This window comes from Ictidomys tridecemlineatus, chromosome 4, assembly GCF_052094955.1.
Source record: "Ictidomys tridecemlineatus isolate mIctTri1 chromosome 4, mIctTri1.hap1, whole genome shotgun sequence".
NCBI classification, from domain to species: Eukaryota; Metazoa; Chordata; class Mammalia; order Rodentia; family Sciuridae; genus Ictidomys; species Ictidomys tridecemlineatus.
The window spans coordinates 95,626,258-95,651,075 of record NC_135480.1 but is presented as its reverse complement, the minus strand read 5'-3'; the positions used below and the strand labels follow the sequence as shown (position 1 = coordinate 95,651,075).

Genomic DNA, 24,818 nt, shown 5'->3' with positions numbered 1-24,818 from the left:
GCATCATTCTGAATGGAGAAAAATTGAAGGCATTCCCTCTAAAATCTGGAACAACACAGGGATGCCCTCTCTCACCACTTCTGTTCAACATAGTTCTCGAAACACTAGCCAGAGCAATTAGACGAAATAAATTAAAGGCATAAAAATAGGAAAAGAAGAACTTAAATTATCACTATTTGCAGATGACATGATTCTATACCTAGCAGACCCAAAAGGGTCTACAAAGAAACTATTAGAGCTAATAAATGAATTCAGCAAAGTGGCAGGATATAAAATCAACACGCATAAATCAAAGGCATTCCTGTATATCAGCGACAAATCCTCTGAAATGGAAATGAGGACAACCACTCCATTCGCAATATCCTCAAAAAAAATAAAATACTTGGGAATCAACCTAACAAAAGAGGTGAAAGACTTATACAATGAAAACTACAGAACCCTAAAGAGAGAAATAGAAGAAGATCTTAGAAGATGGAAAAATATACCCTGTTCATGGATAGGCAGAACTAACATCATCAAAATGACGATATTACCAAAAGTTCTCTATAGGTTTAATGCAATGCCAATCAAAATCCCAACGGCATTTCTTGTAGAAATAGAGAAAGCAATCATGAAATTCATATGGAAAAATAAAAGACCCAGAATAGCAAAAACAATGCTAAGCAGGAAGTGTGAATCAGGTGGTATAGCGATACCAGACTTCAAACTATACTACAGAGCAATAGTAACAAAAACAGCATGGTACTGGTACCAAAACAGGCGGGTGGACCAATGGTACAGAATAGAGGACACAGAAACCAATCCACAAAATTACAACTATCTTATATTTGATAAAGGGGCTAAAAGCATGCAATGGAGGAAGGATAGCATCTTCAACAAATGGTGCTGGGAAAACTGGAAATCCATATGCAACAAAATGAAACTGAATCCCTTTCTCTCACCATGCACAAAAGTTAACTCAAAATAGATCAAGGAGCTTGATATCAAATCAGAGACACAGCGTCTGATACAAGAAAAAGTTGGCTCCAATCTACATACTGTGGGGTCGGGCTCCAAATTCCTCAATAGGACACCCATAGCACAAGAGTTAATAACTAGAATCAACAAATGGGACTTACTCAAACTAAAAACTTTTTTCTCAACAAAAGAAACAATAAGAGAGGTAAATAGGGAACCTACATCCTGGGAACAAATCTTTACTCCTCACACTTCAGATAGAGCCCTAATATCCAGAGTATACAAAGAACTCAAAAAATTAGACAATAAAATAACAAATAACCCAATCAACAAATGGGCCAAGGACCTGAACAGAAACTTCTCAGAGGAGGACATACAATCAATCAACAAGTACATGAAAAAATGCTCACCATCTCTATCAGTCAGAGAAATGCAAATCAAAACCACCCTAATATACCATCTCACTCCAGTAAGATTGGCAGCCATTATGAAGTCAAACAACAACAAGTGCTGGCGAGGATGTGGGGAAAAGGGTACACTTGTTCATTGTTGGTGGGACTGCAAATTGGTGCAGCCAATTTGGAAAGCAGTATGGAGATTTCTTGGAAAGCTGGGAATGGAACCACCATTTGACCCAGCTATTCCCCTTCTTGGTCTATTCCCTAAAGACCTAAAAAGAGCATGCTACAGGGACACTGCTACATCGATGTTCATAGCAGCACAATTCACAACAGCAAGACTGTGGAACCAACCTAGATGCCCTTCAATAGACGAATGGATAAAAAATATGTGGCATTTATACACAATGGAGTATTACTCTGCATTAAAAAATGACAAAATCATAGAATTTGGAGGGAAATGGATGGCATTAGAGCAGATTATGCTAAGTGAAGCCAGCCAATCCCTAAAAAACAAATGCCAAATGTCTTCTTTGATTTAAGGAGAGTAACTAAGAACAGAGTAGGGACGAAGAGCATGAGAAGAAGATTAACATTAAACAGGGATGAGAGGTGGGAGGGAAAGGGAGAGAGAAGGGAAATTGCATGGAAATGGAAGGAGACCCTCAGGGCTATACAAAATTACATACAAGAGGAAGTGAGGGGAAAGGGAAAAATAATACAAGGGGGAGAAATGAATTATAGTAGAGAGGGTAGAGAGAGAAGAGGGGAGGGGAGGGGAGGGGAGGGGAGGGGGGATAGTAGAGGATAGGAAAGGCAGCAGAATACAACAGACACGAGTATGGCAATATGTAATCAATGGATGTGTAACTGATGTGATTCTGCAATCTGTATACGGGGTAAAAATGGGAGTTCATAACCCACTTAAATCAAAGTGTGAAATATGATATATCAAGAACTATGTAATGTTTTGAACAACCAACAATAAAAAATTTCAAAAAAAAAAAGAATATGAAGACAAGCATCTCAGGCAAAGAGAAGAGTTAGTGCTGAGGTTGGAAACTAGAGCAAGTTTGGGCTGTACATAAGGCAGGGAAAGCTGCTACAGTCCCCAGTGAACAGTTAGCAAAAAGAATAGTGGTCATGGATGAGGTGGAGAAGCAGTCAGGACTAGTCAGAGGCTCCATGAACTCAGGAAATGCTGTGGTTTGGATAAAGTCCATGTATTAAAAGCTTGGTCCCCAGGGTGCCACTATTGGGAGGTGATGTGACCTTTAAGTGGGGCCTACTGGGAGGTCCTTATGTCATTGGAGGTATGCCCTCAAAAGGGATTGTGGGACCTTGGTCTCTTCCTCTTCTTCTCTTGCTCTAATTTCTGGTGAATGGTTTGCTCCACTATGTGCCCCCTCTATAACATGCTGCCCTCAGTCAGGGCCTGGAACTCCCAGAATCATTAACCAAAATCAACCTTATCTCTTTCTAAGCTAATTGCCTCTGGTATTTTGTTATATGACAGAAAGCTAACTGATTCCGGAAATGAATGTAAATTTGATCTAAATGCTAATGAAGGGTTTTTAGCAGGAGGGATGATGCACCCTGATTTATGTTTCTAAGATTACTTAGGTCACTGGGAGGAGAATCGATTTTAACTTGTCAAAGATGGAAGCAGGGAAACCATTTGGGAGAAAATGCACTAGCCCAGGAGGAGGAGGATGATAGCAGAGTAGGATGCAGGAGTGGAGGGAGAGGGAACCCAGAATCGAATGTTGTGGAGGAAAGTTGGAAGGATCTGTCAATGGGTTAGACATAGGATACGAATAGAGGAGCATCCAGGATGACTCCCGGTTTTGGGTCTGACCACACTGTGCTCACAGATAACCTGGCCTATGAGAGTTGTTTCCCAGGCAAGCTGAATAGCTAAAGGACCTAGCTAATCTCCCATCTACTTTCTCTGTAAAAACCTGCCCTGCATTTGCAACGGAGCTTTTCATGTGCAGAATCATACATAGGTAGACCTCCTCAAAAGGCCTCTGCCAGGGGCAGTGGCACACACTTGTAATCCCAGATACTCAGGAGGCTGAGGCAGGAGGATCACAAGTTCCAGGACAGCCTCAGAAACTTAGTGAGACCCTAACTATCTTAGTGAGTCCCTCAGCAACTTAGGGAGCTATCTGGCTCAAAAAATAAAGGGCCGGGGATGTAGTTCAGTGGTAAAATACCCCTGGGTTCAATCCTAGTACCAAAAGAAAAGGCCTTCTCCAGACAGCCCTGGTATTGATTATGAAATTTTCCTGTTTAAAATAATGACTATGAAGAAAGTATATATTCAATGCCCGAAGCAAGTGAGGCATAAACCTATTGCATACATATTCATAATAATGTACGCAACCAATGTATATGTTTATTGTTAAAATCATGTAAGACCCAAGATTAACTGCAGCCTATATTTTCCAAATCCTTTCACAGAATTTAAGGAACAAGTCTTGTTTATACTCATAATGCCATGATTTCAAAATATTTAGAGATACTATAATCCCCATTATACAGAAGTGTAAACTGAAGTACAGAGGAAATAATAAATGGAAGTTCAAGAAGTGAAATGTTTACTCCAAGGTCACATGTTGAGAGCCACAGCTGAAAGGGTCCTAGCAAACTTCCAGCTGATTGGCTCACCATGGTCCCAGCAAACTTCCAGCTGCCAGCTAATTGGCTCCTCTGCGATAATGCTCATTGGGTTGTTTCCCCACCCTTTCAGACCACGGAGCTGCTCATTGGGGGACTCTTTTGGCTCCGCCCACATGACCCAGCCAATCGGCCTAAAGAGAGGAAGAGTGGAGGTTGAGAGGCTCGTTGGAAACCGCTGGTGGCAGTTGGGCTCTGAGGGAATTCCTGAAGAGCTTGTGTGGTGCAGCATGTGTGTTCTAAAAATAAAGTTCATTTCTGCTTGACAAGTGGCTCGTGAATTGTGCCCAGCCAGACTGCAGCAGTCACACAGCTAGTCCCTGGCATTAGTCAACCCAATGCTCTTTCAACCAGGCCATATGGTTTTCCTAATAATTTTTACAGTACTGAATATCCTTGGACCTCATGGAGAAGAGATAAATGAATTTCTAAATAAAAAGACTTTTTGAGATCTTAGAAAAAGAACACAAACAACATCCAGGGAGCATGCCAGGAAGACAGCAGGAAGACCCTGCCCTTGAGACATTTAGAGTCAGAGAGCTGGTCATTTGGCAGGTATTGCTAAGCACCTACTATATGCCAGGCATTGTACCAGACACCAGGCATACAAAGATGAACCATACACAGTACCTTCTTTCAAGGAAATATGACTCTGTGAGGGAAAAAAGCATATTTGAAAAATGTTAAAAACATACAAAAAAAAAAAAGACATTGTGGACTAGTTCTTTACCATATCAAAATCATCCATCAATCTCATAAAATTCTGCTTCTCCAATTGGCTCTTTCATTTCTTTTAATTAATCACACTAGCTACGTGGCACCGTGCCACTGAAGAAAAGCAATTACTTATTTATTTTATCATTACTAGTAATTCTAATAACTATTGCAGTTATTCATGGTTTCACAGAAGTACAATCATTTATGCTGACAGTAAATGTCAGACACAACAATGGCACATTAAACACAAAAATGTTTTCTAATGATGGTGGTAATGCTGATGGAGCCATGCCACATAGAGTTAGTGAATTCTTCCTAGAGTAGGTGATTTAATAATCAGATTTTGGGTAAGAGGCTTGTTCTGGTGAAGAAAAAGACAAAGCAATTACTACCTGCTGTCAACTTCTCAAAAATGTTTTGACATACATTATTAGTTTTTTTCTATCGTAAAAAAAAAAGAGTAAGACTGTAGGGGAAATTTTGTATTTCAGTAAAAAATTATACATTGTGTTGAGGTGATCCCTTAATTTATCTGACTCCAAATCCATAGAAGCTATTTTCCACTCTGTAAATTATAAATGACTAATAACAGTGCATCTACCACGCGGCCTGCACAATGGTTTCATTAATGAGGTTCTAGGCATAAAGTTAGTTAGAAGAGATCAAAATAAAACACACAGACTCAGTTACCTTATTTCTATTGCTAGGTCTGAGACGGCTCCCCTCTCTGGTTCACTCCTCTAGCTGCCCAGCAGGGCAGCAAGGATTACTCAGGGCTAGCAGGAGAGAGAGAGTTTGAACACGCCTGGAGTAGCCTTTTATTGGGGAACAAGAGATTCAGGGGAGAATTTCATCCAATGAAGGTTGAGGGGGGGCTGCACTCCAAGGTCAGGGTCAGTGATTGGGTCCCCAGGGTCAATGGTCAGGCACACCCCCACACAGATGGGCTCTCTCATCAGGAAAGGGCTGGAAAAGCGTCGACACTGCCAAAGCGCCTCAGACCCTTAACGGGAGTCACCCAATCACGTGTCAGAATGGCTTCCCACATATCCCCCCTTTCTTTTCTTAACAATGAGGCAGCGGTTCACTCTCTGGAGTTTCTGGATCCTTGATTGGAAGACTCGCCATCCTATGATTACAACACAAAAGAAAATTAACAGCAAGGAGAATAATCCAATAATGTACCAAGCGGAATGTTTAAGAATATTTCCAGGGTTGAATCCATTTAACTCCTTCAATATTTGGTTAGCCAAAGAAGAAGGATCTGAAAAATCAGCTCTATTATTTTGAATGTCTTGGATATGATGATGAAGTTCCAGAATATCCAAGCTATTATTACTATTTTGCCAAATACCTGATGAATGGTTTTTAACCTTCTCCCAATCCCAGAGAGAAGCATTGTACTTGGCAGCTGTAACACATACATACTTATAATTAGCATGGCATTTAATCCTTTCCTTAAATTTTAAGGCTGAAAGTTCATTACCTATGTCTATAACAGTCGCCTCTAAGGTGTTTAATTTAGTCTCAATCCTTTCATCAATATTTACTTGATTACACAGAGCCTTGGAAGTATTTTGAGCTAAATTATTAAGAAATTTTGCATGCTGAATATTCTGAGACAATGTCAGAGACGCAGAGACCATTGAGGCAATAAATGAGACCAGTGCTAAAACACCAACAATTATGACTCCAATAGCACGTTTAGTCTTGTTAGCTGGGCATGAATTTGCTGCAAGACTTGTAAACCAGCATCAGCATACCATGGCTCTGAAATATTAGCAGGTAATAAAACGAAAGAGGGCTGATGAAGTTTCAGCACTCCTTTTCCTCCATTATACCTAGTAATACAATTGGTTAGGTTGCACTTATTACAAGTAACAATATATCTGTCATCTATCCATTTAACTTTTACATTTCCAATAATTAAAACATAAGGAGATTAGACACAAGCTCTTAAGCCATAGCAAGATCCCTCTATACAGTTCTTGCCGACAAATTTTGGTAAAGGTTTATCTGTAAAATGTAAATATTCTGAGGCAGCAATTAAACGCCAAATATCTTTTTGAACACCTCCTTCACTATAAGTCAAAATATTACTAACAAATCCTGCAGGTATCATAGCAGAATTTCTTCATCATTGTCTCTTATCAATTTTTGGAGACCAGTCTAAAATATACCCACTATCTTTAGATACCTTATGTTGTACAGGAAAGGCATTTACACAATCCATCCATTTAGGAAAGGTGCCGATCTCAATTGTAAAACTATTTGGACAGTGGGGTATCGGTGGAGGTTTTGCAGAAATGACTGGCTTGTTATGGGAAAGTCCCATCTTAATTACTGATCTAGTATTAGGTTTTAAGTCCCCATAAATAGAATTATTTGTCAGTCTAGGTTTACCAATCGCTGTCTTTTCTTCAAATGATACTTTCAGACAGCCAGCATGTTTATCATGTGAACAACACAAAGGTAATTGGGCACTGTAGCCAGAATAATTAAATCTAGTCACATGATTGGGAGTAATATGAGTATCTATAAATCCTCCCATCATGAATGAGTCATTAGTAAATACTGGAATAGATTCTCCAGTCCACACAGCTGGGTGTACCAGGGGTGGATCTGGGAAATATGTCCAATAAGTTTCTACTTGATTTCCTTTTACCTGACAGCCCAGTAGGGCAATTATTGTCGTTACCATCAAGACTGGGGTCCTGTTCTTTCCTAGGCATCAAAGTATTCGGGAAGCCTGGGTTGTTAGCTTCTTCACATCTCTCCACAAAATCAGCTTTTCGGCTGGTTCAATCTGGTCTTTCTTCATCTTTTTCTGAAATCTCCTCCTTCTGGGTAGTGGCTCCTCCAGGTCGATCCTCAGTCGCATGAATCTGGGTTCTCTCTCCTCCATGTCTGATAGCACGTTCAGGCACCCAAATAGGACAGAAAGCACCTTCTGGGAAGATACAAGCATGACCTCGGCCCCATGTTATCACTGGGTCTGGACCCTTCCACTGACCAGTCTGTAAATCTTTCCACAAAACTCTGCCTAAAAGGCCTGTTACTGAGGGAGACATCTGCCTCTCAGCAGCAGTGTGACCTTCTGTGTCACAGTTTAAAAAATTTAAAACAAACAAGGCATGATTAAGGCTATTTTGGGGAGTCAATCCTATTCCCCCCTTTTAATTTTTGTATTTGAAGCTTAATAGATAAATGAGCTCGTTCCACAATGGCTTGACCTTGGGGGTTATAATGAATTCCTGTTTTATGATTAATTTTAAACTCTTGGCAAAATTGTTGAAAAGAAGAGCTTACAAAAGCTAGAGCATTATCTGTTTTAATCTGCATAGGGCACCCTAAAACGGGAAAAGCTGCTAAGCAATGAGAAATTACATGTTGAGTATTTTCCTTAGTACGTGCTGTGGCAAAAATAAATCTAGAATAAGTGTCCTCTATGACATGCATATAACATTGCTTACCAAATTGAGGAATATGAGTTACATCCATTTGCCATATCTGATTTGGTTTTAATCCACGGGGATTTACCCCTGATGGCAAAGATGGAGTGTGAATAACACACTTAGGGCATTGGCTTACAATCTGACGAGTTTGTTCTCTGGTAATACTAAATTTTTTACGTAAGCTAGAAGCATTTTGATGATGCAAAAAATGGGAAGCTAGTGCACAGTCATACAAAGACATTTGTTGACAAAAAGCTACTAACTTATCAATTTTGTCATTACCTGAAACTAGAGGTCCAGGAAGATTAGTATGGGCACGTATGTGTCCTATGAAACATGGGTACTTTCGCATTAGCACTGTCTTTTGTAAATTATGAAATAATTCAAATAACTCCTGTGATGAAGTATACCCAATCATTGAAGTCTCAATATTTTTGGTAACTCCGACTGCATATAAGCTGTCAGAATAGATATTAATAGGCTCATTTGAAAAGTAATCTAAGGCACAGATCAGAGCTTGAAGCTCTGCTCTTTGGGAAGAAGTATAAGAAGTTTGTATCACCTCTGTGTGAACACAACTGAAAAACCCTGCCTTACCTGAGTTGGAACCATCTGTGAACACCGATAAAGCTTCCTCTATTGGATGAGCTCGTACAATTTTTGGAAAAATAAGTGATGTCAATCATGCAAATTGTATAATCTTATCACGAGGATAATGGCTATCTATCTGGCCGGGAAAATCAGCAAAAGCTATCTGCCATGAGCTAGAAGTTTGAAAAAGCCAATTAGTCTGTTGAACAGAAAATGGAATAATTATGATATCAGGCTCAGATCCAATTACTTGCAAAATCCTAGTTCTACCTTTAATTACTAATTGAGCTATAGAATCATGAAAAGGAATTAATGTTTTTTGAGGGGAGTGGGATAAAAAAATCCACTCAAATCTTTGCCATATGGCTCCTGTTGGGGTATGCTCAGTTGGAAATATTAATAAATACATTATTTCTTTAGGATCTATTCTAGTAAACTGTGCATTTTTAATTGCAACTTCAACTTTTCTTAAGGCTGTTTTAGCTTCCAAAGTTAGCTGACGTGGAGAGGTTGGAGAAGGATTTCCTTGTAATATCTGAAATAAAGGACTTAACTCAGAAGTAGTTAGTTTTAAGGATGGCCTCAGCCAATTAATATTTCCTAATAGTTTTTGAAAATCATTAAGGGTATGTAACTCTTTAACTCTTATCTGAAGATTTTGAGGACGGATTGTACATCCTTGAATTATCTGACCTAGATATTGAAAAGGAGATACCTTTTGAATTTTTTGAGGAGCTATACATAAACCCATTGCTGTAAGTGAAGTCTCTAACTGAGTAAAAATTTCTGAAAGTACCTCTGGATTAGCATGAGCCAATAACATATCATCCATAAAATGAATAATATATGCATCAGGAAAGCTATTTCTAATGGGATTTATCGCCTGGTCAACATATTTTTGGCACAGTGTGGGACTATTACACATTCCCTGAGGAAGTACCTTCCAGCAATATCTTTTAACAGGTTCCTTAAAATTAATTGCTGGGACAGTGAAAGCAAATCTTTCACAATCTTCAGGATGTAACCTTATAGAGAAAAAGCAGTCTTTTAAATCTATTACCATCAAGCTATAATCTAAAGAAATGGCTGTGGGGGAGGGAAGTCCTGGCTGTAATGATCCCATAGGCTGAATTGCATGATTTATCGTCCTTAAATCCTGTAGTAATCTCCAATTTCCTGACTTTTTCTTAATAACTAAAATAGGTGAGTTCCAAGGACTAAGCATTGGTTCAATATGACCAGCCTGAAGTTGTTCCTCAACTAATCTATGAATTATTTTAAGCTTTTTCCCTGAGATGGGCCACTTAGAAATCCATATAGGCTCCTTTGTGAGCCACGTGATTTTTTCAGCTGTCTTAGGGATCAGGGAAGTACTCAGGGCCCCTAGTAAAAATTTTTGTTTGAAGCATTTACTAATCTTTGTCGTGGAGACTGGCTTATAAACAGATACTCTTCCTGAAAGGTCTCCTTATCATCTCCAGGAAAATACCTCTGATTAACTTCCTCAACTGACCTTATAGAATTTGGAGTAACTAATAATAATCCCATTTTGGCTAAAATATCTCTCCCCCATAGGTTAGCTGGTAAAGACTCTAACACATAAGGCTTAAATACTCCACTGTTCCCATTGGAATCTTCCCAACGAAGATAATTGGCACTTTGAGCAGGCTGTGAAACCTGTCCTATTCCCTCTAGGTTAGCTGGTGCTACATGCAAAGGCCAGTTCCTAGGCCAAAACCTACTAGACAATACGGAGATATCAGCCCCTGTGTCTATTATTCCTAAGAAATATTTATTATTAATTCTAAGTTTTAATAAAGGGCGTTCTTGCCGTACTGTGACCAGTATACTCTGTCCGGCGGTTTAGAAACTGAATCTACCGGCAGGTGTCTTTCTGAGACACAAGGCAATAATATTAATTGAGCAATTGTATCCTTTGGGGTGAGCCTTAGGGCATAATTTGATTTTACATTAACATATAACTGTCCTTTAAATTCTGAATCTATCACACCAGGTATCACCTCAATGGCTCCTTTTAAATTATTACGTCCCAAAATTAAACCTACAGTATTATCAGGAAGCGGCCAGAAAATCCCAGTAGGGATTTGTTCTGGCCCCATTCCAGGATTTAATTTAACTGTCTTTGAAGGTCCTAAGAAAACTGTCTGCGATCTCTGTCCGGGTAAAGATCGCAGGCTGTCCTGGTCGGCGCCAGTGACGTCACACTGTGCGACCTCCCCTGGAATTCCCCGTATTGTTGTTCGGCTCCCACTAGGAGGAAATGATGGCGGCGAGAAGGCGGGCTGATCAGCGCCATCTGAATCCTCCGCATGGGGCTGCGAGTTTAAGTTCACATTTCTAACCTTTGGCTTGGCCCCTAGTGCCTTTGTTTTTAAACGGCTTAAAGGAAAGAGAATTAAGTTAGCCTCAGGCTGATTCTCCATTTGAATAGACTTAACAGCTCGTTGAATGCCTTTTAAAAGGTCCTCAGGGGGCCACGAACTCTGGCCCATATATTGAAAAAGACAAACTTCTAGAGCCGTCCAAGTTTTCTGTATATTTTCTATGTCTCCAGGTAGTTCATTAGAAAGACAGACTCTCTGTAACTTCCTTCCTAATTTCTCCCAAGTAAGTAAATTTGGAGATTCCTGTTCGCAAAACCAAGGACAATATTCACCTACAATCTTTAAAAATTGTAATAACTGAGTTTTCTTTATCTGTTTTCCTTTCTGATTAATTATACTGTCTAAAATAGTTAGGTATATTTCCTTATCCGTAGAAGTTGAATTTCCCATTTTAATTAATTTAACGTCTCTTTCCTTCAATAACTCCAGGTACTCTTGTGACCAAATTGTCACCTTCTCCTTTATCTTTATTTTTTTCCTTATCTTTATAGCGCGCTCCCACTCAATCTAACTAATCTAGAATGCCGCACGTTGGGCGCCAATTCTACCACGCGGCCTGCGCAATGGTTTCATTAATGAGGTTCTAGGCATAAAGTTAGTTAGAAGAGATCAAAATAAAACACACAGACTCAGTTACCTTATTTCTATTGCTAGGTCTGAGATGGCTCCCCTCTCTGGTTCGCTCCTCTAGCCGCCCAGCAGGGCAGCAAGGATTACTCAGGGCTAGCAGGAGAGAGAGAGTTTGAACACGCCTGGAGTAGCCTTTTATTGGGGAACAAGAGATTCAGGGGAGAATTTCATCCAATGAAGGTTGAGGGGGGCTGCACTCCGAGGTCAGGGTCAGTGATTGGGTCCCCAGGGTCAGTGGTTAGGCACACCCCCACACAGATGGGCTCTCTCATCAGGAAAGGGCCGGGAAAGCTTCGACATTGCCAAAGCGCCTCAGACCCTTAATGAGAGTCACCCAATCACGTGTCAGAATGGCTTCCCACAAGTGCAAAGTAATTTTTTATCTATAGACATGCAAGTTCGTTCCTATCTGATGGAAGAGCCACTGACTTCCTCCCTCCCTCCTAGAAAACCAGCTTTGCCTCTGCTTTTATTTTTATTTTAATATTTCTCACTTGTAAATGTGTCCATTCTTCAGAACCTCTTTTAAAACAACTGCAGAATTTGGCACTGGGTTCGCTCCTCAGCACCACATAAAAAAATAAACAAATAAAATAAAGTCATAAAAAAATAAAATTGCTGTCCTTTAAAAAAAAAAATTTCCTGGTTCCTTCTCCTATGGTTCGGATCTTGAATGACCCCAAAGGCCTATGTGTTGAAGCCTTGGTTGCCAGTCCCTGGAACTAGTGGGAAGTGGTAGAACCTGTAAGAGGTGGAGCCTAATGGAAGGAAGTTAGGGCAATGGAGCTGTGCCCTTGGAAGGTACACTGGGACCCTGGCCCCTTCCTCTCTTTTTACTTCCCAGCCACCATGAGGTAAAGAGACCTCCTCCATTGCTGTACCCACATCAGGATGTAGTGGGCTACCAGAGGCCCCAATTAACAAGGCCAAGAAACTGTGGACTGAAACCATGAACCAAAATAAACTTTTCTTACTATAAGGTGATGATCTCAGGTACATTATTATAGTGATAAAAAGTTGACAAGCATACTCTTATAGATTAATGAATAGAATAAAATTTTAACACATGATCATTTTTATGTCTGTATGAGGGTCATAGTTTTATCTTAATTTGAATATTATCTTTCAAGCAGATAAAAGAGAGATAGACAATATAAGAAAATGGGGGAGATGGGGTTATGGCTCAGCGGTATGCACGTGCAAGGCCCTGGTTCAATCCTCAGCACCACATTAAAAAAAAAATATATATATATATATATATATATATATATATATATAAAGTTATTGTGTCCAACTACAACTACAAACATTTTTTTAATTTATTTTAAATAAAAAAAAAACAAAGTGGGAGACACTAAGACAGAAGACAAAAAGATAAGGAGATTATCTGGTAAAATCTGAGGGAATCATTTAGAAGTCAAATCTTTAAAGTTAACTGGATATAAACTTTTCTTTTTGGTTGTGGTATAAGTGTGTGTTGGGAAAATATAATTAAAAATATTTTCCCATTCCATACGTGTTCTCAAGACCAACCGTAAACAGTCCTCAAGTAAGAGGACCTGGCAGCACCACTTATTACACATAGTTCATCCTAAATTTACCAGATAATAGGGGCAGCCATCAGTGCTACTTAATTGGTTTCAGACAAAGGAGAAATAAACTTATCCTATCTTTCTGACAGAAGATAGTTTTGCACCTGCAAAAAGAGCCAAGTATTCACTGAAGTTAGTCTCCTACCCTCCCATCGAAACTGGAATATCAAGATACTATCTTCCCTGGATGATTTCATCGCAAAAAAAAAAAAATGGTTCCCAAGTGTTTTTAAAAAATATCCCTGGGCAAAGCCTTATTTAAATTTTAAAAGGATTTCATATACTTCAAAGAATAGGAAAGAACTTACAAGTTTTCTAAAGTAAATACTCTAATAAGAGACCAGAGCATATCTCTTCCCTTATTTTTAACAGGGAGAACTGAGTCTCTTATTTAAGTTTGAATTTGCCTTACTTACTCAGGTAACTGTAGTGCTCACCCACACAGCTGGAGGCGTGGCCAATGCCCTCCCACAAATTGTGATGTTCAGACCCCCACATGCAAGTCCAGTTCCATCTCTTAAGGCCCCAACCCTCTCTGAGGTATTCAGAAGTCCCTGTGTGACTATACCTGTCCAAGAGGTTAGGGTCTGCTTGGCGTTGAGACTGAAGGATGCCATCGTTGCTACTAGACAGGTTGTTCCTGGAAGAGTCACTCTGGGAGCTAGTGTCACAGATGTCTTGAGGAAAGTTAAAGGGACTTTCCACTCTCTACAACAGTCTAAAGAGTTCCTCAGGAGAGGTCAAGCTCAAGCCCCCCTGTTGGGTTCCGTCAGGGGTTCTCCAACTCAGACTCTTTTGATGTGGCTACTTCCCCAGCATGTGAGTCTTCCCTGAGAAAGTGGGTTCCAGCCCAGGCTACTAACAGACTAAGAGCTGTGTTTTTTTCTCTTCCTCAATTCATCAGGGCAGAGACTCAATCACTGACTCCAACTCCAGCCATTATGGCAGTTCTATGGCAGGGAAACAAACTCCCAGTCTTCCCTGCCACTGAATCTAGAACTGATGTTCTAGATTGCTGGAAACTGCTGAAAAACCATGCTGTTTCCCTCCAATCAAGGCTCCCTTACCTTGAATGTTGGGGCACAAGATTGGACTCCTATAGCCTGTCCTTTCAAGAGATTCCTGAGTTCCTATAAATTTTCTACCTTCTTCTCTCTCTCTCTCTCTTTTTTTAAGTTGGATAGACACGATACCTTTAATTTGTTTACTTACTTTTTATATGGTGCTGAGGATCAAATCCAGTGCCTCACAAGTGCTAGGCAAGTGTTCTACCACTGAACCATGACCCCAGCCCCCTCCACCTCCTTCTTAAAGGTATAAACATTAAACAAATTGGAATATGGACTGAGAATGTAGTTCAGTGGCAGAGTACTTTCCTAGAATACATGAGGCTTTGCATACCTAAGTTCTATCTCCAGTTCTTTTTTTTTCATATTTATCTTTTAGTTTTTTTAGGTAGACATAATATCTTTATTTTACATTTATATGGTGCTGAGGATCGAACCCAGTGCCTTGCGCAAGTTAGGCGAGCACTCTACCACTGATCCACAACCCCAGCCCTATCTCCAGTTCTTAAAAAAAAAAATTAAAAAAAAAAAAGAGGGAAAGGAAGTACGTTAGCACATTTCCTGTTGTTATAACAAAATACCTGAGACCAGGTACTTTGTGAAGCATAGAAGTTTAGAGCGGGGTTATGGCTCAGTGGTAAAGCGCTTGCCTAGCAGCATGAGACTCTGGGTTTGATCCAGGAAACACATAAAAATAAACAAATAAAATAAAGGTATTGTGTCCATCTACAACTACAAAAAAATTTTTTTAAAGAATAGAAGTTTATTGGATCACAGTTTTGGAGACTAAGTCCAAGAAAAGAATTGGCATCTGTTCAGTATACGGGGAAGGCCTGGGCGTTCTTGCTACACCAACACACAGGGCATCACATGGTGCTGAGAAAGCATATTAGCACAGTTCTTTCTTCCTCTTCTTATATAGCCACTAATACTATTGGGAGACCTCATTTTCATGACCTCAAGTTCTGCAGGCATCTAACAACACTTAAAATTAATTAGCTTAGAACTTGAGAAAGAATCTGTGTATTCTCAATTCCCAAATTCAGCTTTGAAATTCAAGTTTACTTCTTCTTTGCAAAGAAGAAAAGAAATGAGTTAAGTTTTAGAAAGAGACATTGAAACCTTGAGATAGATAATTAGATTAACTAGCATTACTACTAGTTAATCTACTGGCATTCAAAAGCAATCACACTGCCCCCCCAATGTACAGACTTCTTTTGAGAGAGCACAGGACTAATTCATTCCAAAAGTCACCTCCAAATTGGAATTAAATTCATTTCCAACACTCCCCAAATAGAATAGTTTTTGCTAAGGTTCTGAGTCCTTTCCCTAATCATCTTTCCTTTTTAATTGCTAATATGTTTCTAATAATTCATATTTGTTTAAAGAATATAAAAGAAAGTTCAAAACAAAATGGATTAACTGGGCTGCGGTTGTGGCTCAGTGATAGAATGCTTGCCTAGCATGTGTGAGGCACTGGGTTTGATCCTCAACACCTCATAAAAATAAAAAATAAAGGTATTGTGTCCACCTACAACTAAAAAATATTTTTTAAAAAAATGGATTAACTACTATGATGAATCAAATACTCACAGATTTTGCATATTGTCTTTGCTCACTTTTTTGCAGCTGCCAAATTGAGCAATAGGTGTGGGGAGTTCCACCCAATTTCAAGGGAAATGACCTCAAGAGAAAGTAATTATCCCATTGAGCAGCTCTACTACCCGGGTGACTGATCTTAGTTCATAAGTTTCATGGTCCTGCTGACTCACTTCTCTAGTTAAGATGTTTATCGCCTGGAGCATAACACTTAGGCCACCAAATCCATTTCTACTTCGAATATGCCAAAATTAAAAGCATCACAGGAGAGGAATCCCTCTTACATGTCAGTTACAACATAAATAAAAGTGAAAGAGGAACAACAATAAAAAAAAAAAGCTTGTGCTTCTTCAGGAATCTTTTCTTCATCTGGCATTATTGAATACTGATGATTTTTTTTTTTTTTTTTGCGTTGGGTACTGGGGTTTAAACCCAGGAGTGCTTTACCACTGAGCCACATCCCCAGGCCTTTTTTTTTTTTTGAATGCTTTTTATTTTTATACTAACTTGCACAGGGCCTTGCTAAGTTGCTGAGATTGGCTTTGAACTTATTAAGATCCTCCTGCCTCAGCCTCCCAAGTCGCTGGGATTACAGACATGGGCCACTGCACCTGGCATTAGGATGGGCTTTATGTTGAAAAGGAGAAAGAAGACCATTGACTGTCTATTATTAGGCTCTCTTGTTTGAGCTTAATGGTTCTTCAGGGAACATGGATCTAGGCTTCAAGTTTAAGGGTCAGATCCTTAAATTTGTCCCATTAGCCATTAGAGATTCAGTTTGGCTATGCTCTTTTTTAAAAAAAAAATTAAGATACTGATGGGCCTTTATTTTATTCATTTATTTATTTGTGGTGTTGAAAATCAAATCCGGTACCTCACACTAGCTAGGCAAGCACTCTACCGCTGAGCCACAACCCCAGCCCCACGGCTAGGCTCTTAAGGACTAGTTTATAAACTAAAATGTTGATGCATTCATTTTTTTATGCACACACACACAATACAAATATCAAAGAGGAAAAAAATCCAGTGCCCATCATTAGTCAAGATACTCACTTCCTAATTTTTAAAAAATTGCTTAGAAACAAAACCCAGCCAAGCGCAACGGTGCCTGCCTATAATCCCAGGGATTTGGGAGGCTGAGGTAAGAGGATTCAAGTTCGGGAGACACTATCCCAAAATAAAATGGGCTAAGGATACACCTCATAGTAAAGCACCCCTGGGTTCAATCACCAGTACCAAAAAAAGAAGAAGGAGAAGGAAAAGAAGAAGAAGAAGACTTCAAAGAAGAAAGCCATTACCAGAAGTCTAGTTTTGAGCACAATGCTTGTCTATTGTCTTGCCTGCCTCCCCAATGAGCCTGTGAGCTTCTGGTGTCTTCTTCATCCTTGTATCTCCAGGCCCCAGCATAAGTGCTTGGTATATAGTCAATGCTCAAATAATTTTTATATATGAATGAATAATAAGATAATGTATGTGAAATCCCAGTTTTGATTATGAATAAGGAATGGCATCGTTGAGCTATGGCAGATGAATGTACCTAGACATATTCACAGTGGGAGCAGTGGAAGTATGAAAGCAAATCCTGGGAAGCAAGTGAAGATGCACATGAGGGGGGTAGGTGGCGCAGGCTGGAATCTCAGCAACTCAGGAGGCTGAGGCGGGAGGAACCCAAGTCCTGGGTCACTTTCAGCAGCTTAAGTGAGACCCCGTCTCAAAATAAAAAATAAAAAAGGGCTAGGGATGATGCTCTGTGGCAAAGTCCTCAGTACCATAAAAAAAAAAAAGTTGCACATGTATAAAGTCAAGATTAATGACACAATGCTAATTAATGTTTTCAGACAACATTGTGGAGAAACAGAATATAAGATGTAAAAAGCATTTTAATATGGGGCTGGGGTTGTGACTCAGCAGTGGAGCGCTCTCCTAGCACACGTGAGGCCCTGGGTTCCATCCTCAGCACCACATAAAAATAAATAAAATACAAGTATTGTGTCCAACTACAACTAAAAAAAATAAATATTTTTAAAAAGCATTTTAGTATAAAAATAATGTAAAAGGAAAGAAGGGAAAATCCACAATTAAAATATATATCTGTCACCAGGTGTTCATCAACTCAGAAACGTGGGCTCTAAAATTTAAAAGCTGAGAAATTCTCCATGATTTTTTTTTTTTTTTTTTTTTTTTTGCAGTGCCAGCAATAGAACTCTGGTCCTCATGAATGTCAGGCAAGTGCTCTACCACTGAGTCACATTGTCTTACCTGCATAGAAGGTTTAAATTTTTTTCTATTTGCATTTATTTTATGTAACATGGAAATGAGAAAAAAAAATTAGGGTAAGTTTACTAGTTAAAATTTCCCAGATCTTGTAAAAAGACAGAGGTCAGTCATACTGATGGTGTTTAGGTGGGATGTTGAGAATATTTGGATTAAAATGTATACTGATATGTGGTTCAGTGTAGAGCGTTTGCCTAGCACATGTGAGACCCTGGGTTCCATCCTCAGAACCACATAAAAATAAATAAAATAAAGGTACTGTGTCCATCTCATAACTAAAAAAAAAAAATTAAACCTTTAAATAAAAAAGTACATTGAGTCCAAGATAACTTAGTGGTTATCTCTCATCTGGCCTGAAGAATATTTTGATTTACTAAGCTTGATAGATAAAACAAAAGAGCTAAGTAGTTTTTAAAAATTATTGTGTTCTCCAAGCTTCTAAGTAACAGAGAAAATAAACCAATGACACATAATCCCATAATTCTGCTCTGACAGCCTCGAGGGAAAATAACGAGTTTGGAGAGGGGAGGAAATGCTCTGGCCTCAAATTTGACAAGGCTACTAACATAGTTTAATTATGGTTGAGGCGACAACATTGACATCATGTAAGCGATCACTCACACCCATCTTTTTAGGAAAAGAATATTCATAAATAGGACAATTGATAGACAAGAAAGTGCCACTTCCTTCCGTATTCACAGTAGCAGCTATCAATCCAATTTCCTTTTAAGAATGTGGTATAAGAATTATTTGTATTGGTGAAATATTGAAATATCAAGGAAAGATTTGGATTTGGAAACTGGTTCTTAAATTCTTTCTCAATGATTATCTCTTTCTTTCCACTAGACGGCGCAGTTTTCTTGTTTCTTAAATCAGTCTCCCCTGCCCGCTTCACTGACCTCCACCACCACCCACCACCCCCCACCACCACCCACCACCACCACCACCACCCCCCCCTCACCACCACCCCCTCCCTCTGTAGGGAGAGAAAAAAGGAGGAGGGGCGAGGGAGAGCGCGAGGGAAAGAGACAAGGAAAATCACGTGGGTAGTTGCTTTCCTTCATCTCTCTCCCCATGTCTGTCTCTCTGTGCGTCTTTTTCTTTCATTCATTTGAATTCCAAAAATAAACTGGACAGAATGCTTAGGAAAACTAGTCCTTAAGCATAGCCCTGGTGCTAGAGTTGGGAAGAAATAAGAAAACCCTTACCTGGATTTCATTTTTTTTTTAAGCACTATTTTTTCCATAGTAGAGTAGCTGAGACTAATAGAAACCCAGGCAATAGGAGTAGGGGGGAGGTGCAATTTCAACAGAGCAGAAGTATGCTAAGTGAAAATTTGCTCGAAACTGGGAGTGTGTTTGGGATATGTTGGCATTATTCTGCCCTCCAGATGTAGACTTTAAAGGAGGAGTCAACCATGAGGCCACCATACAGTAAGCAGAACCAAAAGAGATACTGGTTTACTGTGCCTGGTAACAAACAATGACTGAATAGACACCACCTTGTTTAAAATTGAGTATGATAGGGAAAAGCAGCATGGAAACTATTTAAAAAAAAAAAAAAGCAAAGCTTAAAACAAGAGAAAGGAAAATATTCTAGCAGTGCAAAAGCTCTGCATTCACCTGAAAATTTTTTTCCCCCAGTAACCAGGAGGAGTAGGGGAAGATGTGGGAGACACTGGAAAATTGTTGGTTGTATTAAGTGGAATTGAGGAAGATATGAACTCTAACAGAAAAAAATTAATATAGGCTAAAATGAAAGGTAAAACAGATGTAATGAAAGGGAAGAAGGAAAAGATTTCAATGAAATAAAAAAACATAGAAAAAGGAGTTAGAGCAAAATTAATTCTGTCAAAATTATAACAAAAGACATATTTGAATAAATTTCTCAGAAGGAGAGGACAAGAACAGACAAAAAAATGCTTACCAAAAGACAAAGATGTAATCCCAATATGTTTCTCATACTATTATTTATGATAGGAAAAAAGATAGAATTGGTTGGGTGCAATGAAACACACCTGTAATTCCAGCTGCTCAGGATGCTAAAGCAGGAAGATCACAAATTCAAGTCCAGCCTCGATCACATAGAAAGATCCTGTCTCAAAATAAATTAAAAAGTCCAGAGATGGAGCTTGATGGTAAAGTGCTTGCTTAGCATGCGCAAAGCCCTGGGTTGTACCCCGAGTATCCAAAAAAAAAAAAAATCAAGCCTAAAAATTTAACTGAAAGACTAGTTTAACTAATCATGTGACATTCATACACATTAGGTGGGTTTCCTTTAGGTTGCAAATAACAGCATATCCATTGCTCTATCACACAAAAAAGAACACTAGAGCAGAATATGTCCTATTAAAGGTAGTAGGTGGACCCGCTGGGTGCATGCAACAGATCACTGATGACATCCAACACCCGGGTTCCTTCTGCCTTTCTGTTATATCATTGTGGGCATATTGGCTTGTCACTTCTAGGTGGGTTGACTTGTGTCACAGTATGGTTGAAATAGCTTCAAGTATCACATTCTTATTTGATTGATTTTAAAGACAGGAAAAGGTTTCAGTAGGGAAGTTAAAGCCTAGGTTGAGAACATCTTTTTCAGATAACATCTTTTTCAGAAAATGTAAAATCCTTTTACATTTTATTGACCAGAACTGAAAAACATGGCCACCTCTTGCTGTAAGAGAAGCTTAGAAAAAGAGAGGGTCCATGTTTTCAGTAAGCAGTAACAACAGAGAAAGAGGCTGGGGATAACAGGTGTAAAACTCCAAAATAATAAGGAGTATTTCATGCGTATTAAAGCGTGCACATCTAACTTTGACAATCTCATCATCTTCTTCAGATAGAGTTTTAAATTGGAATTCCTAGGTAAATTATCACTAGTCTTTTAAAAGTCCTGGTTATAAAATGCAATTAATTTCCAGAAAGCCAGTACCATTGTATGTATGTCAATGTATGTGTCTTTCCTTCTGAGTGAGTACTGAGTGATGTCCTTTGTTGAGGGTTCCTGTTTGTTTTAGCTGAAAAGCAGCAATAGGCATAAAAGGAAGAGTCAGCATTCTTTCTTAAATAGCAAAGATATGCATATTAAAACTAAGATAAAGCAAGATTTCCTGTTCTTTCTCACTTCCATTAATTGGAGTTACTCACCTTAAAATAATGGGATTTTTTTTTTAATGAGGAATAAACATAAGGGAAAAAAGAACAATGTATCACTACTTTCAGGTGACATAAGCACATAATTAGACAATATAAGTAAGTAAAATAAAAACCATTAGAAAAAAAGAGAGGTGGAGAAACAGAATAAGCAATATGCAAGGAGATGAGTACTCATGGTGTAAATTTTACATTTGGTGGGGGGCGGTACCAAGGATTGAACACAGGGGTACTTAACCACTGAGCCACATCCCCAGACCTTTTTTGTATTTTTTATTTAGAGACAGGGTTGCTGAGTTTCTTAGGACCCCACTACGTCTGAGGCTGGCTTTGAACTCATGATCCTCCTGCCTCAGCCTCCCAAAACACTGAGATTGCAGGCATGAGCCACCACATCCGGCTAAGTTTTACATTTTTTAATAATAAAAGATCTTTTCCCAATTTTTACTTGTACCAAGATACATATAACATAAAATTTACTAAATTAACTATTTTAAATGCACAATTTGCTATTAAATACATTCATAATATTGTACAACCATCACCATCTCCCAAACTCTTCTTGGCAAAACTGAAACTCCAAAACCATTAAACAATAACTTCCCATTTCTTCCTCCTCCCATCCCTGGGGACCACCATTCTACATAATGTGTCTATCCCTTTGACCTCTCTAAGTACCTCACATATAGTATTATGGTTTAGATCTGGAATGTTCCCCAAAGTCAAATTTTGAATACATGATCCCCAGTGCAGCAAGGTTCAGAGGTGATGCTTTTAGGCAATGATTGGATCATGAAGGCCCTTGACTACAGGGGCGGGGACAGGGTTGGGACCTAGTTGGAGGAAGTAGGTTAATAGGAGTGTGCCCTAGAAGGGCTTATCATCTCCCCACTTTCTTTCTCCTCCCCTTCTTCTCCTCGCCCTCCCTCCTTCCTTCCTGCTGAGCAGCTTTCCTCCACCACACCCTTCCTCCCAGATGTTTCTGCCTTGCAGCCACTCAACCATGGACTGAATCTTCTGAAACCATGAGCCAAAATAAATCTTGCCTTCTCTACGTTGTTCTTGTAAGGTATTTTGGTCACAGTGACAAAAAGCTGACTAGCACATACAGTGTTTGTCTTTTTGTGACCGACTTATTTCACTTAGCAGAACGTTCTGAAGATTCATTCCTGTCATAGCGTCTGTCCAAATTTCCTTTCTTTTTAAGAGGGATAATATTCCCCTGTGTGTATATACCACAGTTTGCTTATTTATTCTTCCACTGATGAGCACTGGGGTTGTTTCCACCTTTTAGCTATAGTGAATAATGCTGCTGTGAGCATGGTATACAACCCTGTTTTCATTTCTTTGGGTATTCAGCCTGATGTGGATTCAATCTGATGTGGAATTACTGGATCATATGGTAATTCTATTTTTGAGGAACCACCATACACTCTGCACAGTGGCTTTACACAAGCATTTCATTTCTCCACATACTCCCTAATATTTATTATTTTCTGGTTTGGGCTTTAAAATAACAAAAAAACAAATAGTCATTCTAGTGAGTAAGAAATGGTATTTCATTGTAGCTATTTTTTTTAAGTAAGGAATTTTTTTTTAGTTGTATACACTACCTTTATTTTGTTTATTTATTTTTATGTGGTGCTGAGGATCAAACCCAGAGTCTTGCACATGCTAGGCAAGCGCGCTACCACTGAGCCACAACCCCAACTGGCCTCTTGTGTGTGTGTGTGTGTGTGTGTGTGTGTGTGTGTGTGTGTTTGGTACCAGGGATTGTGAAAAACCAGCCTCTACCTCAGAGCAAACCAACCACAGACTGAAGGTAAAAGGATGGGAGAAAACATATTTACATGGATCTCATATAAACAAGCAGGGGTTTCTAGCCTCCTATCCAATAAAGTGAACTTCAAGCAAAAGTTAATCAGAAGGGATGAAGAAGAACATTTCATACTGATTAAGGGAATTATACATCAACAAGAATTAACAATTGTAAATATTTATGCCCCAAACAATGGAGCATCTATGTACATCCAACAAACCCTTCTCAGTGTTAAGAATCAAATAGACCACAACACAATAATATCAGGTTACTTTAACATACCTCTCTCACCTCTGGATAGATCCTCCAAACAACAACTAAATAAAGAAGCTATAGAACTAAAATATACAATTAATAATTTAGACTTTACAGACATATATAAAATATTTCGTCCATCAATGACTGAATACACCTTCTTCTCAGCAGCACGTGGAGCCTTCTCTAAAACAGAACATATCTTAGGCCACAAAGCAACTCTTAGCAAATACAAAAAAATAGAGATAATATATTGTATTCTATCAGAACATAATGGAATAAAACTAGAAATCAATGATAAAATGGAATGAAAATTAGAAATCAATGATAAAATAAAAAACAGAAGCTACCTTAACACCCGGAGATGAAATAATATGCTATCGAATGGCAAAGGAATAGCAGAAGAAATCAGGGATGAAATTTAAAAATATTTAGAGGTAAATGAGAATATTGATACAACATCAAAATCTCTAGTAGGCTAAAACTTCCTTTATTCTAAGTTTTATGCCTATGTCTAATGATATTATAATTTATTTCTCAAAATCTTTTATTGTGTGTGTGGAGCAGGGGATTAGAACACAGGGCCTTATGCATGCAAGGCAAGCACTCTACCAAGTAAGCTATATCCCCAGCCCCTCAATATCTTCTCTCTCATTTTTAAATCATTATAGGTGAAGACCCCTTGGATCTATTATAAGAAGACTTCCTGGGCTAGACTCATCTTCTAAAGGATTCTATCTTTGATATGGTGTGATCTTGTTATATTTTATGAAAAATGAATCTCATATTCTCTTATACAAATTATATTTCTGAAAGTGTTAGAATTGGATATATTGAGCCTTCTATCACTTCCAGCAATGTATAAAACTGGGAAACTTAAAAAGACACCAATAAAAGCCTTGGAACAACACTAGAAATGGCTGTTTGGGGGTTCTTAAGCATCAGGTACACAGCTGTGGAGAAGCCTAATACAAAGGTGCTTAAGATCCTAGGACCTAAATATCCAGCCCCATTGAGAAGTGACCCTGACAACTCAATAGGTCTCCAGAGAAACGAATATCTTTCCTCAGTAAACAGTTATTTCTCATGAGTCTATAGATGAAGACTGCCAGGCATAAACTACTTCTTCAAAGACATTCTGATCCCTGACCAGACAACTGACTTATATTTAGGTTTACACCTATTTTATGTTTATATTGTATATCTGAAAATTCCAGGATCTGCATTC

At 38.8% G+C, this 24,818-nt stretch overlaps 1 long non-coding RNA gene across 1 annotated transcript; it reads right to left on the bottom strand.

Annotated features, from left to right (window-relative positions):
* Positions 1–5,445: 5,445 nt before the first annotated feature.
* Positions 5,446–14,719, bottom strand: LOC144377186 (uncharacterized). The gene is made up of 3 exons (XR_013437887.1): positions 14,640–14,719; positions 7,453–7,704; positions 5,446–5,883 (listed from the first exon to the last, which is right to left on the bottom strand). It is a non-coding gene; the product is annotated as an uncharacterized LOC144377186 (long non-coding RNA).
* Positions 14,720–24,818: the final 10,099 nt, after the last annotated feature.